Source organism: Lissotriton helveticus, chromosome 7 (genome assembly GCF_964261635.1).
Source record: "Lissotriton helveticus chromosome 7, aLisHel1.1, whole genome shotgun sequence".
Classification (NCBI taxonomy): domain Eukaryota; kingdom Metazoa; phylum Chordata; class Amphibia; order Caudata; family Salamandridae; genus Lissotriton; species Lissotriton helveticus.
In genome coordinates, this window is record NC_136068.1 from 814,557,374 (window position 1) to 814,582,358 (window position 24,985).

Sequence of the window (24,985 nt, forward strand, 5' to 3'; positions counted from 1 at the left end):
TGGTTCGAGGCTCTTCTTTGGCTTGATAGCTTTCGGCTCGAGAACCTTTTTCTTCGGTTCGACGACCTTTGGTTCGACAACCTTCCTCGGTTCGACGACCTTTGGTTGGACGACCTTCTTCGGTTCGGCGACCTTCGGTTCGACAACCCTCTTGGGGTCGACAACCTTCTTGGGGAGAGTGGTACTCGGTCCTGGTCTATCAGAAGGCCTGGTTTTGGGCTTCGGAGCCGAGCCGGAAGGCGGGGCTTCTAAAGGAGCTTGTCGATCTCGGCTAAGGCCTTTAGGCGATGCTTCGACCGGAGCCTTATCTTTTGGGATAAGCGGTGTTGGGGGCTGGGTACTCACTTTTTGTCCCAGCGTGATCTGGTCATCGGAGTCTGACTGGTCCTCAACGGTGACGATTTCTAGATCCAAGTCCGCCGCTTCTGGGAGGTCGTGTTCATCATCGAAGATGTTCTCCGGTTCCGGTGCGGCCGCTGCATCTCTTGCCTAGCGGCCCGTTGATTCCGGATGGTCTTCTTCGAACGGAATTGGGCACACGCTGGGCAATTTTCTTCGTTGTACTCCGGTGATAAGCACTTGTTGTATACTGTATGTTTGTCAGTATGCAGGAATTTGGAGTGGCATTGTGGGCACCTTTTGAACGTGCTCCTTTCCATCGACAGCAGACCCACGTGGCGTCAAAAGGTCCAACGGCCTGCGTCGACGACCGGATCGAGATGGAAAGTTTGGTCGCGTCAAGAAGTACCAAACGAGAACAATACCGTGGAAGTAGAAGGCTTTTTGGCCTTAGAAAGTAGTTTAGTTTCGGTTCCGAAGTTGGAGTAGACAAATAACATCCGAACTCAATGGCGGAAAAAAACAACTAAGGATGGAGAAGATGCCCATGCGCACTGTAGTCCAGGGGAGGAGTCACCTATCTCATGATACTTCGAAGACTCTTCCAGGACAACAAGGTGCAATCATCCGGACCCAACACTAGGCGGCGATCTATGCTAAGATATGAATTCAGCAGCCCACATGCCTCGAACAGCAATAATCTTCTTACACGTCTTATACTTTATGTGTCTCTCCTAAACAGTCTTAAAATTCTTTGTGATGTTAATTGAACTCAGTTATCCATATTTAAAGATTTAGGCAGTCCCTCTCTTGTGAACACCTCAAGGAATGTAATCACTGTTTCTTGTCATTGCATACTGTGGGAGCTTGGAGTACACATTTGTTAATACTATTATAAAACATCCATGTATCATTTTATGCAATGGACCTATTGTGTCAGGAGCTAGGTCATCCCACAAAGTTGTGGATAGTTCTCTGCACAACTTAGGCTAAATTTTAGTTTTGTATAGTTTGTCACTTTACATGCTACACATTCCATCACTACCCTTTGAACTCTGCGTATGAATCACTTGTCACAAGTAGTCACCCTATAATCTACCTTTGATTGTGTTCATTTCCACCTATACTTCATGTGCTAGTTGTAGGAAGCTGGTTATTTATACATCAAAAATAGGTATATTGTGTAGAAAGTCCAGGTATCCCTTATGAGTGGACAAGGGTTTGCTTTAACTTTAAATAGTATTTTAAAACATTCTGATCATGTTGCAACTAGCACAAAATGCAGGATCTTAATCCGGGCGCAACCTGGTTTAACAATGAAATCATGAGTCCCTTGGGGTTAGTATTGCTGGTGAATGTATTTCATCATTCCACGTTCTATAATGGAAGTCACTGTGCAAGGGGAACAAGAAGGTGACGTGATTTGAATGACAAGGAAGGCATTTCGATAGCGGAAGATTAGCATTAGGTACTATAGGACTTTAAAAAAGTGTTCATGTTATGACATTCTTGGTGCACAGTCTCCTCCCGTTTCACACTGAGAAGATATTTCTTCCAATCTATTGACGTGCAGAGGTTTCAGATTTTGCCAAGGTGATAGCTTGTGCTATGGTCAGGACGAAAACTGTTAAGACCTGAATATTTCACCCTTTTACCAATAAGCTTCTGCGGCCTATTAAACTTCTGTTTAAGAGCATTATTTGAGGCCTTAGCCCAATCTGTGATAGAAGTGTGTATTAGCGTGAACACTATGCATGCCGCTGTTGCTCTTAAGCTGGTTATGTTACATGGAAGAGTCACTGAAAGTGTTTGGCAGACTGGCTCGCCAGAGGAATGTAAAGACAGCAGCTTGTTCGAAGAGATTGTACTGCGAAAGCCATCCATTTGCGTCTGTAAGGTAGATTTGAGCTTATGTTTTGTGAATGACACCCAACAACTTAACTGCTACACAACAGTGACACCATTTGAGAAAAGCACATTTTCAGGGCTAGTTAATTTTAGCATTAACTGAAAATATGGTCATGTCTTCCATGTGTCACAATTTTATATTTGCTTGTGCATCTATATGTGTTAATGGAGTCAGCTTCTTTGGTGAAGTCTTCAGAGTAGGCCTCTGTGGGAATGGTTTTTTTTTTAATAATATAGCAACGAGTGACACTCTCAAAACGGATTACATTTACAAAGACATCCGCAGAGTCTTAATCCTGTCCCTGGATGAACCGGACACAAAGGAAAAGAGAACACTTGCTGGGTAGCTAGTCAAACTGAAGTTTAGGTTTATTTAAAAAACGCCCCAGGCCTTTGGTGTATAAGAAAGCACAAAAGTGCATGATAATCATGGTATTATGGCACAGTCTGCAACTCTGATAAAATAATGTGTGGAATACTATCATATGTTATTCCGTTGCTTATAATGGTGGCTCATAGAAACACACAGAGCAATAACGGGACAACAACAAGCAAATAAATGTACTTGATCAAAAATCCATTCTAATAGAAGGGAGTTTAATTAACTGATAACTGAAAATTTCCAGCAGTAAATGAAACAAAGGTGCTGATACAGCAAAGCATTCACAAAAACTGTCCAGGAGAAAGGTATGGTTTTCCTACAGGAGGCAACATCAAGCATTATTCTTAGACCTTGACCTCGGTCACAGGCCTGCACTCTCACCGGCAGCTCCGTCGCCGCCACTGAGCCCCCTGCCTGGGTCTTTTAGGCTGCTGCCTGCCACGGCACGGTATCTGCTGACCGCTGAATATTGTTCCTTTTTGTCAGTTAATTGCATTCTTGTCATTTATTTCCCAATTGTGGTGTATTGTGCCCGGTCTTCTGTGTTTGCTGCTCTTGTCACTGTTTCATGCCCCCGTCGTCCCCTCGCCGTTCCCTCCTCCCTGCCATGCCCGTTTCCCACCTCCCAGCTGAGCGTCCCTCCCCTCCCCTACATAATGCCGACCGCTGCCTGCAAGCCAGTCTGCGCCTGTCTGCGACACGCCCGCGACCAGTACCAGGAACCCTGGCTGTCCAGGGCCCGGCCAATATGATGCCACCATCCTCCACGCTCTCAACCCCGGAAGACACCCGGACTGCCAGAGCGCCTGACCGAACACCACCCACGACCTTTCTCCTGCAGACTCTACCATTGTTCCTTCACCATCTACAGCGCCCCCACGTCCGCTGCAGGCTCACGGGACACCGAAGGCCTGACGTGCATCCTCCTCAACGTGCGCTCCCTACACAAACACGCCGTAGAGATCTGGGACCTGATCGACACCCTTGTGCCCGAGGTCGCCTTCTTCACGAAAACCTGGACCAACGCCACCTCCGGTCCAGACATCGCCACTGCAATACCCGACGGATACAAGATCCAGAGGAAGGACCGCCCACACCGCCCAGGAGGAGGACTCGCCATCACACACAAGAACTCCCTCCAACTCTCCACCTCCAGCACGAGTGACTCCCACTCCAGCACAGAACATCTCCACTTCCAGACCTCCCCAAGGACCACGCTCCGTGGCACCCTGGCCTACAGACCCCCAGGACCCCGCTCCCTAGCCACAACAGCAATCACAGACCTCGTCGAACCCCATGCCATCAACTCCACAGACTACATCCTACTCGGAGACCTGAATTTCCACATCGACAACCGCAGCAACCCTGACTTCACCACCCTCCTCGACAACCTTGGACTGATGCAGCTCGTCAACACCTCCACGCACAGAGCAGGACACACCCTCGACCCCATCTTCGCAGGAGGGTCAAACGTCCACTTCAGCCACACCATACAGCCCCCCTGGACCGACCACCACTGCGTACATTTCACCTTCAACACCACCACCGCACCCAAGCCGGCCCACGCCCGCCACGAAGGAACTGGAGCAAAATCGCAGAGGAACACCTCAACTCCACCCTCCATCACGACGGACGCCAACTCCACAGCCAAAGAACTCCATCGATAAATCTCAAGATGCGCCAACAAGATCGCCCCCCTCTGCCATGCTGCCAAACAACGCCCCCTGAAGGCCACCTGGTTCACCACCAAACTCCAAGTAGCCAAGCGCAACCAGACGCTTCGAGAAAATATGGCGAAGCCGGAAAACCATAGAAGACCTAAACAACCATAGGAGCGCCCTGAAGGACTACCACCAGCCCATAAGAGACACCAAACAGACCTTCATCAAGAACAAACTCAACACCAAAGAACTCTTCTACGTCATACAGCGATTCACCAAACCTCCCAGCGAGGCCACAGACGTCACTCCATCCCAGGAACTCTGCAACAAGCTCAGCACCTACTTCCATCAGAAGATCAAGACCCTCTACAACCACATCGGCGACCAGACGCCGTTCACCACCCCTTCCTCCTCTGCTGACCACCAGCTGACCATCACCACCTGGATCCCCGCCACGGTGGAACTCATAACCACGACCATGATGAAAACCCGTCTGGAGCCCCCACGGACCCCTGCCCACCTCACATCTACCAGAAGGCCGCCACCGCCCCCGAACTAGGACGGACCATGAACGCCTTCCTCCAATCCGGCACCTTTCCTGACGACTGGAAGCGGGCAGAAGTCAAGCCCCTCCTTAAGAAGCCCACGGCTCACCCTAATGACATGAAGAAATACCGGCCCATCTCTCTGCTCCCGCACACCGACAAAATCGCCAAAAGAGTCGTAAAAGCCCAGCTGACCCTGTTTATCGAAGAGCACTCCATCCTAGACGCCTCCCATTCCGGTTTCCGCAGTAACCACAGCACCGAGACCGCCCTCCTCCCCCCCACTGACGACATCCGCATGCTACTCGACCAGGGACACACCACAGCCCTCATCCTACTAGACCTCTCCGCGATCTTCGACACGTCTCACACCACACCCTCGCAGCCAGACTGCATGACGCCGGGATCCTTTCTCTTTAGCAGAACCCAGAGGATCAGACTCCCCCCTTTCATCTCCAAACCCACAGATATCAACTGAGGAGTACCACAGGGATCATCACTCAGTCCCACGTTCTTCAACATCTACATGTCCCCCCTCGCCACCATCGTAAGACAGCATGTGCTCACCAAAGTATCTTACGCCAATGACACCCAACTCCTCCTCTCCCTCACGAAGGATCCCGAAGACATCAGGCTCAGCTTCCAGGAAGGAATGAGGGACGCTGCGGCCGGGATGAAGGACAGCTGCCTGAAGCTCAACACTGAAAAAACATAGGTCCTCATCTTGAGACCCTCGACCTCCGCCTGGGACGACACATGGTGGCCCTCCGCCCGCAGGAGTCCTCCCACCCCGACAGACCACGCTCTGAACCTCGGCATCATCCTCAACTCCTCTATCATCATGAGCCGCCAGATCAACGACGTCGCCTTCACCAGCTTCAACTGACTCGCCATCCTCCGAAAGACCTTCAAATGGATCCCCCCTCCCCCTGAACACAGAAAAAACGTCACCCACGCGCTCATAACCAGCAGACTGGACTACGGAAATGCCCTCTACGCCGGCATCAACATGACCCTTCTACACAAGCTCCAAACCATCCAAAATGCTACGGCCAGACTCGTCCTCGGGACCCCACGGCACGAACGCATGACGAAACACCTTCGAGCCCTACACTAGCTCCCTGTTGAGAAGAGAATAACCTACAAGCTTCTCACCCACACCTACAAATCCCTCCACAACATCGGACCCAAATACCTCAACGATAGAGTATTTCCACGCACCCATAAGAACTCTCTGATCCGCTGACCTCGCCCTAGCGGAGACCCCCCGCATCCACAGAAGCAAAGCAGGAGGAAGGGCCTTCTCCTACATCGCAGCCAAAACCTGGAATGAGCTCCCAGTCAGCATCAGACGCTCCCCTAACCTGCACATCTTCAGGAATGACCTAAAGACCTTGCTCTTCGATTGAGCTGGAGCTGCCTAACCCCCCTCCCCACCCCCCAAGCGCCTTGAGACCCTCACGGGTGAGTAGCGCACTTTATAAACCCCGGATTGATTGATTGATAGGTGCGGGATTTCTTCAAAAATGTGTTCTGTGATCCTTATTATAATTCCACATATGATTCCTTATCCTATTTACAATCTCATTTCATGTTTGGGGATCAGACGACTCCTCAGTTTAGAGATTAACTTTATTTCAATGAAGGTAAAAGGGGATACTGCTATACTTAGGGTTGTAAATGGCATTGGCGCTCTTACTGGGAGGATTGCTAACGTTTTCATAATGTTACTTCTGTTATGGATACTTTTAATGAGTTACTCGCTGGTTTGTTCTTGATTTGGGCTTGGATTGCTGGGAAAGTGTTGGCCCAGGGTCGTTACAAATAATTCAATTTTCTGAGGACTATTAATCCCAGAAACCATCCTTTTAGGTTATTTTTAATATCTGGATGCTCTGGATGGGGTTATGATTATCTGTGTCAGGCTTTTCATACTCCAGGTTTAGGAATAAGAACCTATCGGTGGACCTCTTATGAAATTCAGCTTGAAGTCTTTTTCTGCCCTCTGACCAGGCAGAGAAGTTTGTGTAATTTAGGTTGGCCCAAGCAATCTTCAGCTTGTCCAGCTTCACTAGTGCCCGACATGTATCTCGCCTTTTATAGGAGGGTGGAGGACATAGAAGTGTCCATGGAAAAGATTCAGGAATTAACACTAGCAGACTCTAGAACCATGAATAAGACATGCATTTATTGATTCTTAGGAGCGTGTCCTATTCATGTCATCTGTAATACGGTTTACTGTGAAACAAATTGATGTACAGTTTAATGCTTTGACTCCCAGGAGAAAGAGTTGAGCCGCTCAGAGTAATAATGCACGTGTAGAATTTTATGTGTGTGTTCGTGCACCAGTAAGATAAAATCGACTCGAGAATGTCTCTGTATTAACATACAGAGGCTGTCCCCACTCCAACAACTTCAATGGTGCTCCGACTCTGCTGCAAACTTGTTTACATTTAAATTATACACTCCTTTTTTTTTTTTTTTAAATATGTTTATTGCGGCGAGAGTATGAAATAAGGCACAAAGCATACAGTCAGCAACGCAGTTGACATGATACGAACAGTTGGGCCAGGTCCAAGATGAGTACACAGCCATGTACGGCCCACATCCCGGAGGCAGGGCGGCGTCAAGTGAACCCGTAATCAAGGAGAAGGATGTGCACCTGTGCTTCAAATATCAGTTAAACAGTATCAATGACTACGCCATTTTTTTTGATGTGGCAATTCTAAACTACATAACAATAAAACACTAACAAAAATCCCCCCCCATGAGTGGCAATTCTAGCGCTGATCCGAACGTAGAAGGAGATAAATGCAAGGGCCAATTAGGACGCGGCCATAAGTACACTGTGGTCAGCTGGGAGTTACGGCTAAAGTCAAACATATCCAGCATGGAATAGAAGCATGGCCCATGAGGCTGTCACATCACCTCCTGATCCCCCTCTCCCAACCCCCCTCCCCCACATCAGAGTCCGAGGAAGCGGAGGAAAACAACTCAGCGCTGGTGGCGTCCGAATCATCTCCCCCCATCCCCTCGATGCACATGACTCTCCAGGCGAGTAAGTCGTCCTGGAGCTTCACGTCTTTGCGAGTGCGCTGCATGTGTGTCTCCTCCGCCAAGGCCCATTCCCTAGCATCCCGCAACCATAGAGGTATTTCAGGGGCCCTCTGGCCCATCCAGGTAATGGCCACCCGTCTCCTCGCTAGAACCAAGAGCAGTTGAAGCAATTTGTAAGACAGGCCCTTCCTCCTGGGTCGGGGAACTAACGCCAGCAAACAATGAAGCGGGTCTAAATGCAACCGAATCTGTGTGATCCGTTTAATGCGAACCACCACCTCCCGCCAAAAATCTTGAACCAAGGGGCATTCCCAAGCCAGGTGGAGGAATCCCGCCCTTACTGCGCCACATCTAGGGCAATTATGGCTTCTATCTGGGGAAATGCGGTGGAGGGAGACAGGTGTCATATAAGTGCGATGCACAAAGTTAAAATGAATCAGTTTGAAGCGCGCATTGCAGGATACCTTACGAGTCAGCAACCCAATTCGCTTCCTCTGGGCCGGATCCAATTCGATCCCCAGGTCCGCTTCCCAAGTCCCCCAAGCTGGCGCCACCGGGGGAGTTGAGTCCCTGCGCATGGCAGAGTAAAGTAGGGAGACTAGACGTCTACCTCTACCACAGGATAATATAATGTCCAGTGTGTTAGTGAGCTGGGGTGCCTCCGGGAACTGAGGCCACGTCGTTCTGGCCACATCCCTAAGGCATCCGTAATGCAAGTACTGGCCCTCCCGGAGTCCAAAGGAGTCCACCGCTCTCTCAAAGGACACAAAAGAGTCGTCCGGATAAAGATCTGCGAGGGTGTCGCAACCGCCCAGGCGCCACTCCCGGAAGGACATATTCGCCTCCAGCGTGAGAATCGGGGCCAGGAGCCAAAGGGATAGCTCCCTGTGGAACGGCACGCGTCGCAGAACCCTTTCAACGAAGCGCTGCCATATATTCGCCGTGTGCCTTACGGCATAGGGCAGGGTAACAGGAGCGCCCCGACCCTGCATGAAGGCCTCCTGCAAGTCTCTGTCCGAAGCCACACCGGCCAACAATGCCAACTCCCAATTCTCATTGTCAGCAAACCACCTGGCTACCGGGAGAAGCTGCGCCGCGTAATAATATAGATCGAACCGCGGAGCTTCTAGGCCACCATCCTCCCAACACTGTGTCACCGTGCGCAACGCGACCCTGCTACGACCACCCGCCCACAGGAGGGAGGTGAGCAGTGAGTTCAGCGTGCGAAAGACCCGGGGAGGCAGCGGGCATAGGGTATTTTGCAGCACATAGAGTACTCTGGGGAGCATCACCATCTTGGCAACCGCCAGACGCCCCATGAGGGAGAGAGGGAGTGTATTCCAAAAAGCAACGGACTTCCGGAGGGCAGCGAGAATTTGGTCTAAATTATGAGTCAAGAGAGCGTCGTCAGAGGCGGCCACCTGAATGCCATGCGTTCACACCGGAGGCCCAAGTAGCGAGAATCCGCGTCCAGCTCGGGGATAGCAGGAGTCAGCGGGAACACCAGGGACTTATTGACATTCATGCGCAGTCCAGAGGCCGCGCCAAAGCGGTCCAACAGCCGCAGTAAAGCGGGGAGAGCCTCCAGGGGGGAAGTCAGATAGAATAGCGCATCATCGGCGTAGAGGGAGATGACATTAGTAGTGTCCCCCACCACGATACCCCAGTCATGCAGTTCCTTGCGGGCAGATACTGCCAGGGGCTCAATTGCGAGAGCGAACAGAAGGGGGGACAGGGGCAACCCTGTCGAGTACCCCTCCCCAATGGCCATTCCTCAGAGCGGGCAGATCCCAGGCGCACCCTGGCCCGGGGCGCTCCGTAGAGCACCCGGATCCAGTCGCGAAATCCCGGACCAAATCCCATCTTCAATAGGACATGCATCAGATAACCCCAATGCACCGTATCGAAGGCTTTAGCCAGGTCAACGGAGACCAAGACATGGGGAACCTCCCGCCCCCGAACCTCATGTAAAATGTGAGTCAAGCGACGCAAATTCATAGCCGTATTTCGCCCGGGGACAAAACCACACTGGTCCTGGTGGACGAGTTGGGCCACGTGTGGGGCAAGGCGAGTGGCCAGCAGCTTAGTGAGGATTTTTGCGTCCGAATTTATCAACGTGATAGGGCGGTAGGCCGTGGGGTCTGTTTTCAACGTGATAGGGCGGTAGGCCGTGGGGTCTGTTTTATCACCGCCCGGCTTCAAAATCATGCATACCTCACCCTGGTTCAAAGTAGGCGGGAGGGTGCCCACGCGCAAGGCCTCAGTATAGACCTGTAGGAGGAGGGGGGCCAGGGTCTGTCCGAACTCATGATAAAACTCCGCAGGGAACCCATCCCCCCCAGGGGTCTTGGCCCGGGGAAGGGCGGCTATTGCCGCGGTGACTTCGCCCAACGATAGCTTGACATCCAGTTCCTTTGCCACTGCCTCCGGCAGGGACCGCAGACCGAGGTCCTCGAGGTATAAGCGATAGTCATCCTCAGAGATGGATGGGTCAACCTCATACACCGAACGCAAATGGTCCCGCAGGACCGCGAGTACAGCCGCCTCCGAGTGTACCATTTCTCCACTGGGTGACCGCAGGGCTACTATACGTTCGGCCGCGAATTCACGACAAAGTATCCAGGCCAATAAGCGGCCAGACTTATCCCCCTCGCGGTGTAGTCTCTGCCTATATTGGCCCAGTGTGAATTTATCGAGCCGCGTGAGTATGTCGTGGATCGATGCCAGGGCAAGTCCCTCCGCCCGCTGAACTGACGCGTCCGGGTCAGAGTGGGTTTGAGTGTGTAGAAGCTCAGCTTCCGCAGCCTGCAAGTCAGCGAGCAGTTGCTTTCTGACCCCATACGACAGACCCATGCACGCCCCACGCACGACCGCTTTCAGTGCTTCCCATTTGGTGGAATAGGACAGGTCTCTTCCCGCCCAGTTGAGTTCCAGGTAGTCGGAAAGCGACGACGCCACATGGTCCCGGGCCACTGGATCCTGAAGCAGGTCAGTCGGCAGCCGCCAGGTACGCGGACGCTCCGTGCGATCAGGCCACTGTGTCACGCATGTGACCGGAGCATGATCTGATAGGTATCTGGCCTGGTGCGTAACCGTTAATGTAAGGGAGGAGGGGAGGTTGGCCGCTAGCACTCGGTCCAGCCTGCTATGCGTTTTATGCGTCGGGGTGTAGCATGTATAAAGCTTCTGTGTTGGGTGGCAGGCACGCCACACATCCACCGCCCCAATATTATGCATCACTTCCCGCAACCGCGCCGTCATGCGAGGCTTAGTGCCCACCCTAGGTGGATGACGGTCTAGCTCATGATGTAGCACGCAATTAAAATCTCCGAACCAAAGGAGGGGTGCATTTAGGCTCGGAGCTACCAGATCCTGCATCTGGGAAAAGAAGGTTGGGTCATCGACATTCGGAGCGTACGTATTAAGGATCAAGAGGACTTTATCGTCTAGTCTGAGTTTCGCCAATATGTACCTGCCTTCCACATCCGCATCTATATATTGAACCTCACATGGAACCCCCGGGGCCACCCAAATTAAGACCCCCCTAGCATATGTAGAATAGGAGGAGTGGAAGATCCTGCCCCTCCACTTCCTGGCCAGCTTCTGCGCACCGTTCTCATCTAGGTGGGTCTCCTGCAAACAAGCAACTGAAATCCCATGGCGTTTGAGAAAGGTAAGGACCCTGTGTCTCTTAGTGCACGTACCCAAGCCACGCACATTCCACGTTAAGAATGACCAACAATCACGCCCAATCGGGCCACATCGCAAGCACAACCCAGGCCGTCCCCAGTAGGCCCTCGCAACCCAGAAGTCTAGGGATGCATCACACAGGACAAGCACCCCATCAATCGGAATCAACATGCGCAGAATGCCAGAGTCATTATTGTCACAACCCCTTTCCCACCCCTCAACAATCCCAACATGCAAAACTTCTGCAGAAACCCCCTCAACCCCCCCACCCACGAGCGATAGGATAGCAACAACCAAAACCGCCACCCCGCCCTCCCCATGCCAGTGCCAGGACGTGCACAGCCACCCCATACAACACACTCCACCCACACTCACACACATCAAACCAACCCCCCGCACCCACCCTCCCAGCTCCCCGAAAGACCCAGTGAATCTATCATACGAACCCAGGTATATCTCCCCCGCCGAGTCAGCAATGCGGGAAGATAGCCGCCACCCACACCTCTCAGCACTCGGAGCCCAGCCAACCCAAATGCCCATCGCAAGGTACCAACCAGTGTTCAAGCGTCCCCAGCTTCAAGATAGAAAAGTCATACTTGAAAGAGTAGCAGGGCCTCCAGGAACCACACAATAAAGACAAGCACACAGTAGAGGCAATGCAGGCAGGGAAAGAATCATTCCAACTCCGGCGCCGGTAAAGCAGTCTCCGGAACCACCAGAGCCGTAGAGTCCGTGACTAGGGGCATCTCCTGTAAAGTATCTGGCACCAGGATGTCAGTAGGGGCGGCCTCCCCAGTTGAGCTCGAGCCAGTCCTCGCAGGTGAATCATCCATCAGGATGGCCCCATCCGGCCCCACAGTGGGTCGAGTCTCAGGAGGACCTCGGGAGCCAGAACGGCGACTCCTCCTACCACGTCGTCTCCGCTGCGGCCGAGACCCCCAAGTGTCTCTCGAACCTCCTCTCTCACCCGGGGGGAGATCATCTCCCCTGATCTCAAGCCACTCCCACACTTCCGCCGGTGTCTCAAAGAAGTGTGCCCGGCCCTGGGAGAGCACTTTGAGCTTGGCGGGGTATAGGAGCATGTACTGGAGTTGCATTTCGCGTAGTTTTTGTTTGACTCCTAGGAAGGATTTCCTTTGCCCCTGCACCTGCTGGGTGTAGTCGGGATAAATTGAGATTCGGCTATTCTCAATCATGTGTGGCCCTGACTCCCTCGCCGCCTTAAGAATGCAGTCGCGGTCCTTATAGTTCAGGATTTTCGCAATGAGGGCTCTAGGGGCCTCACCCGGTCGCGGAGGAGGGACCAGAGCTCTGTGCGCCCGTTCCACAATGAAGACGCTGGACAGTCCACTCGGATACAGGCGTTCACGGATCCAAGTCTCTAGGAAGCGCTCAGGATTCCCCGCCTCCAGGCGCTCCGGCACTCCCAGGACCCGTATGTTGCTCCGACGCGCCCTACCTTCCGCGTCCTCGGCGCGTCTCTCCAATGCACGGGTAGTAGCGGTAAGTTGGGAGAGTGACCTCTGCAGGGAAGCGACCTCCCCCTGCAGCTGTGTGATGTTGCCCTCCGCATCCGAGACTTTGTCCGCTACCTTGCGAAGGTCTGTCCGCAAGAGGTTCACATCGATGGATACCGTCTCTATCTGGCGTTCCAGGGCAGTGTGCGAGCCCTGTATAGCCTTGAGAAGTTCCGCCCTGGACGGCTCCAGCGGGTCCCCGGCCTCAACTTCGGCGCCCGTTTGGCGCGTGATCCTCTGTGGCTGCAGGCGTGGGGTAGTGTACTGCACAATTGTATTAGGTTGGGTGGCCTTAGGGCCTCGTCCGGAACGGCCCGCCATGGCCACTATCAGGGGTCCGCCCGTCCCAGGCAGGAAGGGCCTATCAGGAGCAACCCAGTCAAAGGTAGGGCAGGCACACACCACAGCGTCCGTAGGATAGGAGGGAGATGGCCTCCAGGCAGGCCGAACAAGCAGGAGGCAAGATGGCGTAGGAGCCGCTCGCGGTCGTCCAATCTTCCTGGGGGACCAGGACTCAGGGCCTCGGCAAGCCAACAGCAATCAACACAGTAGAGATCACGGGCTCGACCACCTCCTCCCGTCGTGCACTACCCCAGGGTTCCGGCAGCACCGGACAGGGCGGCGCACAGGGGCACCCAGCAACCAGCCGCCACTGATCTCCCAGGAGCTGCCCCGCACCGGTCTCAGGATGGCGGTCGTGTGGGGGAGGGGCGCCGGTCGTCCACGGGCCCAAGAAGGTCGCTCCGAGACTGCCACCAAAGCTCAGGAGCAGGGAGAGTCCAACGATCCCCCTGGGTGCAGGATAAGGGCCAGGGGAAGGAGGTACAGGGGCGGCAAAGCCCCGCAGGCACTGCAGCCGGGGCCGGACCCAGACCGGCACACCATCAACCGGGGGCCCCTTGCGGATACCCCCACGCCTCACACAGGATCCAGGACAAGCAGCGGTCACAGGTTCCACCCCCGGGCGCAGGCACCACGATGACTGGACGCGCAGTCCCCACCTATAGCAGGGGGAGCCCTTTGCTCTCCAGGGCGATGTGGCAGTTCAAAATGGAGGGCGCCCCTCCTCGTCCCCCTCCTCACCTCACAGCCGGGATACCTCCGTGCAGCCGATGCCCGGCCCCCGCCGGAGCACCTGCTAGGACGCAGGGGGTCGCAGGAGGATTCACTCCGTTCTGGGGTCTCTTCACGCCTCAACCGCCATCCGGCCCAGGAGCGCAGGCCCAAGCCGCGGCGTGGCGTGAGGGAAGGCTCCGGAGCCGCTCCCAGCAGCAGTCAGGCCAGATTCCCGCAGCGGATTGCCGGCCGCGGGTCAGCTCCTCGGGTCACAGGAGTCTCGGCGGGGTGATCGCTACTCCTCCGACACACTATGCGGCAAGCAGGAGATCCCGGGCAGGATCATTAACAGGATTAAGTCGGTCTTCGGGACGGAGCTGGTGGAGCTCACGTCCTGTCGGCCATGCTGCTTGGCCACGCCCCCAAATTATACACTCCTTAAGAGTGCATTTGCTTGCAGGCCGTTTCGCTCCTCCCTCTGCACGTTGCTGTTGCCCCATTATTGTTTCAATGTTGTTGCTTCCTTGTTGATGTTTGTCCCCCTCTCCTGTGTTTTTCTTGCCACCCACCCACCTCGCATACTCTCCCGCATTCTTGCTTGCCCCGTTTTCAGATGTCTCATTGAGACGGCAGCCTGCTACTTAACCTTGAAGGCTCAATTCTTTGATATTAGGCTCTAAAAAAAAGGCTGACAAGCACTACCGCGCTACAATGCCTCAGGGTGCACACTTATTCTAGTTTTGTATATTATTGTTAAGAAGAAACCCAGCCAGTGCTGTAAGCAAGGCTCCAGTCACTGCAAGGACATTTTGTATATGGACACAGCAAGCTGTTTTGGTGTTTTAATGTATGTATTATCTAGCCTGGGGCGGCTCTAGGCTCATGGCGGCCCTGGGCAGGGAGCATAGGTAGGGGGCCCCAGAAGAGGTGGTCCGGGCGGGGCGCAGCGCGGAGGCCAGTGAAGAGGGGCGGGGGTCAGGGTGTTTGGAAGTGGAACAGAGCCGGAGGCCGCCAAATCCCTGCCAAGGGCCACCACGCAAATATGTATCCATCCTCAGAGGATTATTATATTAAGGATATATATTGGCGTGGTTGCCCCTGGGGTTTGGTGGCCCTGTGCGGGTGCACAACTTGCACATGCCTAAGGCCGCCCCTATTCACTGGGGCTTCCGTAGCTGAAGGTTTCTGTGGCCAAGCTGGGTTTTCTACATACTTGCCCACAACAGAAGCGCTGTTTCCAAGCGTACATGTGTAGCCAGCCAGGATTTCAAGCTATTGCTCAGACTATTGTATTTATTGGGATACATTCTACTCTACAGATGTGTCGAAAAACGTGTTTAATTACTACTTGTGCATGCCTGTGGGTTCTCTTTTGCTTCTTGCTGCAGTTGGAAAAACTCCGTGACCGTATGATTTTGTGATGTCAGAGCATTATTGTATTGTATTGTCTTCGCCTTTCATAGCACTTTAGAATCTTTTGTGGTGCCCAAACTTATGGGTTCTTAATTTACATTGCTAAACTGCTCACCAAGCTAAAACTTACAAACAAAAAACATTATTATTAATAACAGAGGCAAAACCAATTACCAATGTTTGTTTTTGTTATATTTTTGTGCTAATATATTAGATCTGTGTATTGTAAAATCACTTTTTTTAAGCCATGATGAAGCAACATAGTTTATTAGAAGTCTATAAACGTGTTGGTTTGAGAATTACAACTAAAATAACTTCTCCCAAATTATTCTGTCTTGGTGTCCTCTATGATTTGCAAACCAACCTCAAATGAACAGCCTTAGAACCGGCCTTCTTTAATCTAATTAGGTGTGGCCTGGAAGGGGCTTTACAATCTCGTAGGTTGTGTAGTTGGTTATATACAGCTTTCCTTCCACTTCTTCTTTCCACTATAACCATACTGTAGTACAGTGTTCAGATACATCATTAACTCTTTAATTCCTTTCAGTACACTCTCCATTGCTCTCTGGAACGTTCCTGCTGCTAATAATAAACCAAACAACATTCCACCAGATCTCCAGGTGCCATGTCATTAAGAGTTTATTAGTTTGATTTCATGGAACTCGGACTTCCTATTCAATGGTGTGACTATCTGAGCTCCTTTCAATATTGTCATTGCGTCAGATATCAGAGAAGGGATATTTGATCACAACTACATTTTTATTCAACTCTCTCAGGTCAGTGCAAACTGGATCTTGACCCTGGTTTCTGTGCTCGCACAACTGGGGATAGGTATTTAGTAGCCTTCCTGCTTTTACTATTCATGATTTTGCCACCCTCGCAACTTTCTAACAGCTTCACTAATTGTGATAAGTAAATTTTTAGGTCTCGTCTATTATATACTGCAGGGATAAATAGGCGAGATTATAGTAAGCGGAAAAGAAAAGTCTACCTAGACTGCGGATCGCGTACAGTTCATGTGAGCTATGCGCGTGCACAGAGCCAGCCAAATCACACACCACCCTTTGTCTGTGCCTGGGCATCAGACTTCAAAGGCTGCTGCTCCCCAGCCCCCACGCGTGCACATCGCACACCACCATTTGTCTGAGCCTTGGCATCAGACTTCAAAGGAATGCGCTCCCGCTCCCTCCGCCACAGCAATGCCGAGAGCTTGTTTTTTTTTGCATCCATTTTTTTTGCATCCATTCCTCACCCTCTCACACACCCTCACACCCCCTCACCCTCACACACCCCCTCACCCTCACACACCATCACCCCCACACCCACACCCCTCATCCTCACACACACTCACACACCCTCACTCACCCCCTCACCCCCTCTCACATCCCCTCACCCTCCTTCACACCCCCTCACAGCCCCTCACCCTCACACCCCCTCACCCTCCCAACCCCACCCACCCTCTCACACACCCTCTCACCCACCCTCACACCCCTTCACCCTCACACACCCCCTCACCGTTATACCCCCTCACCCTCACACACCCACACCCTCACACACCCTCACACACACCCTCACTCACACACACACCCTCACTCTCACACACACCCTCACTCTCACACTCCCTCACCCTCACACACCCACACACCCCCACCCCCTCACATCCCCTCACCCTGTCACTCACCCTCTCACCCTCACTCACCCTCTCACCCTCACACACCCTCTCACCCACACCCCCCTCACCCTCACACCCCCTCATCCCCTCACCCTCACCCTCACACCCCCTCATCCCCTCACCCTCACACCCCCTCATCCCCTCAGCCTCACACCCCCTCACCCTTTCACCCCCACACACCCTCACACACCCCCTCACACACCCTCACCCTCACACACCCTCACCCCACCTCACACTCCCGTCACCCCAGTCACCCTCACCCCCTCACCCTCACACACCCTCACCCTCACCACCCCACACCCTCATCCTCACAACCCCACACCCTCACAACCCCACCCCCTCACACCCCCTCACCCTCACACCCCTCCACCCTCATCCTCGCCCTCACACCCCCTCACCCTCACATCCCCCTCACCCTCACCCCCCTCACCCTCACACCCCCCCTCACCCCGTCACACACCCCCTCACCCTCCCTCACCCTCACACACCCACACCCTCACACACCCACACCCTCACACACCCTCACCCCCACACACCCCCTCACTCACCCACACCCCCTCACTCACCCACACCCCCTCACTCTCACACACCCTCACTCACCCACACCCCCTCACCCTCACACTGTCTCACCCTCACACCCCCTCATCCTCACAAACCCTCACCCTCACACAGCCTCATCCTCACACCCCCTCACCCTCACACCCCCTCACCCTCACACCACCTCATCCTCACACCCCGTCACCCTCACACACCCATCACCCTCATCCTCCCTCACTCTCACACCCTCACCCCCTCACAACCCCACCCCCTCACCCTCACAACTCCACACCCTCAACCCCCTCACACCCTCACACCCCCCCTCACACCCCCCTCACCCTCACACCCACTCACACCCCCTCACACACCCTCACACCCCCTCACAAGCCCTCTCACCCTCACACACCCTCACACCCTCTCATTCACCCTCACACCCCCTCACACCCCCTCACCCACACACCCTCACCTTCCCACCCCCTCACCCTCACACCCTCTCACCCCCTCACCCTCACCCTCAACCCCTCACCCACACACCCTAACCTTCACACACCCTCACCCTCACACCCTCTCACCCTCACACTCACACCCCCCTCGCACCTCCTCACCCACACACCCTCACCTTCACACCCCCTCACACTCACACCCTCACACTCACACCCCCTCAACCCCTCACCCCCTCACCCTCACACTCACCAGCATAGCATAACAAAACATAGCATAACAAAACAAAACATAGCATAGCATAACAAAACACAACAAAACATAGCATAACAAAACATAGCATAACATAGCAAAACACAAAACATAGCATAGATAACGAAACATAGCATTGCAAAGCATAGCATAACAAAAAACAACATAGCATAACAAAACACATCGTAGCATAGCATAAGAAAGCATAGCATAAGAAAACATAGCATAAGAAAACATAGCAAAACAAAGCATAGCATAACAAAGCATTGCATAATAAAACATAGCATAGCAAAACAAAGCATAGCACAATAAAACACAACAAAACAGCATAATAAAACATAGCATAGCAGCAAAACAAAGCATAGGATACCAAAACATAGCATAATATAACATAACAACACATAGCATAACAAAACACAACAACACATAGCATAACAAAACACAACAACACATAGCATAACAAAACATAGCAATACACAACAAAACATAGCATAGCTTAACAAAACACAACAAAACATAGCATAACAAAACAAAGCACATAATAGCATAGCAAAACATAGCATACCAAACACAACAAAACATAGCATAGCATAACAAAACATAGCATAGCAAAACAAAGCATAGCATAATAAAACACAACAAAACATAGCATAGCATAACAAAACATAGCATACCATAACAAAACATAGCATAGCATAACAAAGCATAGCATAACAAAGCATAGCATAACAAAGCATAGCATAACAAAGCATAGCATAACGCAGCAAAGCATAGCATAACACAGCATAACAAATCAAAGCATAGGATAGCAAAACATAGCATAGCATAACAAAACAGAAAATAGGATAGCAAAACAAAACAAAGCATAGCATACAGCATCACTCCGCACCACCACAGCATCACTCAGGGGCACCACAACATCACTATGTGCTACCACAGCATCACTGAACGCCACAGCATCACTCGTTCGCCATCACAACATCAATCAGCGCCACCACAGCATCAATCTGTGCAACCATTCAACAACACCTGGTTCAAATATGTTCTCTCAATGTTTCAAGCTTTATTACAAATGTCACAAAAAGATGTTAATATTTCACTTCTGTTCTTGGATTTTCGTCACAATAAAATACACTGAACATAATCTTCACAAAAGTTATTTACAAAACTTTAAGCTATTGCCATTATAAATTACAATAACTTTTATTTAAGTATTAATTATTGAAAAAAAAATTAAAAGCCATTGTTATTTGAACTAATAATGGTGGTGGGGATCATAGCAAATTCAGCCAATGAGAATTCTGTAGAGGGAGACAGATGGACACTTCGAAAGACTGACCCAAAGACTGAGTAATAAAGATGAAGAAATCTTAACAAAGCTCCTGTGTGGTGTAGATAGAATTACTGAAAAACAGGAGGATGTAAAAGACTTGACAATAGAAAAGGTCTCATGTGAGAAGGCTTACGGAGTATCAATTTTGATGAAGAAATAGGAAATGAGTGTACAGCAAATGAAACAATCGTAAGATTTATTTGCCCCTCTATAGTGTACTATTGAACAAAAGCTCCATAAAATTTCCACCAGATGCATTCAAGCGATTTATAATGACATTTGGCAAGCCTCAGTTCAGATGCGTACCAGGGCTCAGAGGGCTACTTTCAATGAGAAGAGTGGTAATAAACAGGTGGGGTGAGTCAATGGCATCCAGAATTCAGACATTAATGTTGGCGGCTGCATCAATGTCTGAAGTAACAGCGAGAGGATATGAACAAAGAGCAACAACAAACTCAGAGGAACTTACTTTATAGCAGGAGTGTTTGGAAGAAATATCGTAAACAGTGCCTGGAGATGGCCGTTGAGGAATAATAAAAGGAACTGCAAAATGACCACGAGAGGAAAAGACGCAAGGACTAAAAGTGGATGATAGTTATCAAAAATGGGATCTAGGATATGAGCTTCCCGATAAGTGAGAGAGGAAACTATCTGGCAGAGATCAAGAACCCTAAGGGATTTAGTAAAGGTTACAGAATATGGATATCAGATATTATTTTAGTGAAGTCTGTAATAGAAGTGCTGAAGTTAGTTCTGGGACCCGGTCGGTGGTACATAAAAACACCAGATAAAGAGGATGAGGGACTGCATTGAATAAAAAGCATGCATTACCCTTGAGAAAAAAATTGGAAAGTGAACGAGGAGTGAAATATAATAGCCAAGTCCCCCTACTTGTTAGTGATTTGTCTATCAAGATGATTCCCTCTGGGAATATTTAAAGAATGATCAGGTGAGGAAGAATCGTGTAATCAATTTTCAGTGAGGAGCAGGGTGTCAACTGGATGCAAAAATAATAAAATCATAAATGTTCAAGGAATGTTTAGGTAGGGATCTCACAATGATTAATATACAGAAAAAATGTGTAGAGACAACCTGGTAGGTTCCAGTGGGAAAAGAGTGAGACTGAAAGTGAGATCCTCAGGGAAAAATGGTGCAGCAGGAACAACCACATGAAGAGCATGAATAATGCTCAAAAAAGGACAGTTGACGGGAGAGGCATCAGTACAGACATTACCTGTACATTAAGTGAGAGAAGAGTCTCAGATAAATAGGTAGTCCATTGAGAACAGTGGGGTTGACTGACTAGGGTTCCTGATGCTAGGCGTGGTCCAGGTAAAGAGCTGACCTTCGGTGCGTCCGCGGCGCAAAAGCATCCATGTAGTAGGCCACCAAAGGAAGGAGGGGCATGGCCTAATGGAACCCTAAAATATTTCAGATGGCTAGCTGGAACAAACAAATCATCAATCTACAAATGGGATAAAGCATCTCACAAATTTACTTTACTAGGAATGTAGCACTCAAAGTGAACATTTAAAGACCATAAATTAAACCACTGAAACACAAAAGTAAATTCACCCATTTAACCAAACCAGTGACAGCTGACAAAACTAAATCTGGAACATGGAACACTTCAAGAAACTTGAACGCAAATGGCTTGTTTCTTATGATACCACAGGCAAAGTTCTATAAATCAGCAACCAAAGAATATCAATGCCTGGTTTGTACTAATCAAGCAGCTTCTTAAGCAAATATATATATCCCAAACACAGTTCCACCTAGGCAGCCGAACTCCCAGCGGGTGAATCCGTGGACGACAGGCGGATTCGTCTTGTTACACAACAACTACAGAGATCGGAGCACTCTCGGGTTTTTTTTTGTAAAACTGATTTAATCTGCAAATGCATTTCGGTATTTCACCTTCATCAGTGCTAAAAAAAATCAGTCCTTCATATCGCACAGCCACGCACCCTTTTATATATAATGAAACCTCTTGTAATTCCACCTGCAAGATCTTATCCACTGTCAGGAATTGACTTACAATCTGATTCTTCTAAATCAAAGCCTATCAAATGTCTGGACTGACATAAAATTTTTATTAACCACACGGACAGACATTTAAACTTTACCTGACCTCAAATTTTCTTTGGATGGTGGGTATTTTAATCCTTGATCTACCATTATTCATTGCATTATTTAATATCATTGATTTGTTTAAATACGATAAAGAGTTATTCAATCACATTGATACTGTCAAGGACCTTGTCCACCTGTGAATGGCTATCCTCCCTTCGTAGCTATGGTCCGAAATCTCAGTATTTTTCTTAGATAAATAATTACTACTATTTAGTTGGGATTTCCACCCTACTCCCCTCAGAAATTACGATCTAATGTTTTCTCCATGCTCTCATAGAGACACAAACTCCCCAACGTTAATACTCTTCCAGGTAGAGAAGGGACACCATTTGATTTAATTTACCAAAACAGGATATCCAAGCGATCTTGCCCGCCTAACATTGTTACTAGGATGCCTAATATCATATATCCAGTTCTTTCTGCAATACTTTGATCCAGTCAGCATCAGCTGCACTCAACTGTAAGCATGTTTTCATTATTCCTCTCTTAAAAAACACTAATGGTGGAGTCAAATTTTCTTAGTAACTTTTGCATAATATCTCTATTGCTTTTCCTTCCAAAATTCTCAAGAAAGCTTTTAACTCTCAACTGTCCAGCTATCTTGAAAACAAACTACCCACTAGAACCTTCCCAGACAACATTCCACCCACTACAAAGCACTTGTATCCGTTATCAACAACCTCAAAATGCAACGTAATCAGGAATATTCCCCTGCCCTCTTTTGGTCGATCTCTTGACGGCCTTTGGTACGGTCTCATATTAAATTTGTATGTCCTTCTCCGCCTTGGTGTCTGCAAAAGGATCAATCTTTCCTTTCTTCCAGATATCAGACAGATTCCCGGCCTGCCTATGAATCGGACACCACTCCTATACATTTTGGCATCCCAAAAGGATTGTCACTTAGTCCTACCTTATTTAATGTCTGCATATCACCTTTAGATTTCCTTGTCCACTCCTCTGCGTTCTACCCAGTTTGATATGAAGACAACACCCAGATAATTGCAACCCTTCACTAAAGAGCAGAACCAGGCTCAATCCAAGTTTTGCTCTTATATTAATGCTGTTGCCTGAAGATAAACTACTTCATGTTAAATGGAGCAGGATCGAGGTACTGTTTTTCGGCCAGGAGCAAATAACTCGATTGCGAGTTTGGTGGCATGGGAAGATTGGCCACCCCCCTACACCGTAAATTCAACAAGAAATCTTAGATCCACCCAAGACTCTTTTCTTTACCCTGAGAAAAATCTATGTGTGCATAAGCCATTCAGTGACAAAGAGTGATGGCTTGGTCAATTAGTGACGTATTTTGGCAGCAGTGGGTGTATGTTTGAAATTGTGTCACTCTTAACGTGTTCTTCGGCACACGAGTGCTACCATATAGAACTCAGTATCAGAATACCATGCGTCCAGTGCAAAGCCGTGTTATAACAAATCGTTGTTAGATGTATTTGCCCAGGCCATGAGGGTACAGTGAAGCAAAGATTAAACATTCCCAGAAGTCGTCATTAGTAATTGAACGCTCATTCTAACAAAGAACGAAACGGTAACCCTTCTGTGTATTGTACTCACGCATGAACACTAGAATTTCACAAAAACGTTTTTATCGTCATGCGCCTGACGTCGACTGATTTACTAAAGAATACTCACAATATAGCTGCTATATTTGTGCACAGCAAATACTAAAGGCACCACTGCCAGACCTAATACCATAGAGCTGGGCAGCCTCCTAAACTGGGCTGGTCGTTTTGTTAGCCAGTCATTCTCTTTGGATCCCCCTCACTGGACACAGTTGCTGGGCTTTAACTCACCTAGATTCAGGACCCATAACTGCCAACGCAAACGTCTGTCAGGCTTTTGTAACTCTGGTAAAGGCTGAATCCCTTTTCTTCAGTACTCAAAACCTCACTGCGGCGTGAAGCAACTAGACATATGGAGATGAGTATGCTCTCACCCCAGAGTCAGCAAGCAGCTTCGTCACCGTGGCGGCCATCTTGGAGTACTTTTTAATTTATCGGGCAATACGAACATATTTCAAAACAATATTTTATAAATTAATACTTGCAATCAAATATTTAAATACATATCGAAATTAGCGCAAATAGTTTAGTTTCGTTTAAAAGAAATACATTTAAAATGTTTTGCTTTGTTTATTTCTACTTGAATAAATGGTATCCACATATTTCATCGCTTTTGTGTTACAGAATTTCTTTGTGTTCCTTAGTAAATTTCAGATCTATGGAGCAACCCTCCATTGAATCATGGCTGCTAGAATTACAGTAGACTTCCAGATGTTTTTTAAAGGTTGTCTTTCTTTGATTTTCATAGGCACTGATCCCGTTCGAAAGATGGTCTTCACGCTGCGTGACTGCAATACGTAATAGAAATCCTTTTGAAAAAAAATTAAGAAGAACGGGTGAGACTTCACGTTTGTAGTGTCATTGTCATTTTCAGGATGAAAAAACCGAGACGGCCGTAGATATAGAAATAGGACTGTGTTTTGGTCGAACACGAATCACTGGAACAAAAGGCCTCCACAAACAAGCATTTGCAATGCAATAGGTCTCTCATTAGGAAATTGTGAGCTATTGGTATTGTAAATGACAATTTATTTTAATATGTGTTGGCTTTGAAAATATATACATTAATAGCATCGTTATTCACAAAGCCAATAGCTTACACTTTCCTAATGCGAGTCCTATTGGCCATGGCAATGCTTGTTGGTAGCAAGCAAGGACAGTGCTGTTGTGGTGCTGAGTGATGATGTGTTTGACCTGAGTGATGTGGGGGTGTATTAGAGTGATGTGGTGGTGTCCCAGAGTGATGTGGTGGTGTCCCCGAGTGATGTGGTGGTGTTCCAGAGTGATGTGGTGGTGTTCCAGAGTGATGTGATGGTGTCCCTGAGTTATGTGGTGGTGTCCCTGAGTGATGGAGGGTGGAGTTGGAGGGTGGAGTTGGAGATTGAGGGTGGAGTTGGAGGGTGGAGGGTGGAGTTGGAGTTGGAGGGTGGAGTTGGAGGGTGGAGTTAGAGTTGGAGGGTGGAGTTTGAGGG

General features: G+C 49.7%; 1 protein-coding gene across 1 annotated transcript in view; it reads right to left on the bottom strand.

Annotated features, from left to right (window-relative positions):
- Positions 1–23,891, bottom strand: part of CAMLG (calcium modulating ligand) — a 165,935-nt gene extending 142,044 nt beyond the window's left edge. Inside the window, exon 1 of the mRNA XM_078653272.1 lies at positions 23,745–23,891. The gene's annotated coding sequence lies outside the window, so the exon portion shown is untranslated. The remainder of the gene's footprint in view (positions 1–23,744) is intronic.
- Positions 23,892–24,985: the final 1,094 nt, after the last annotated feature.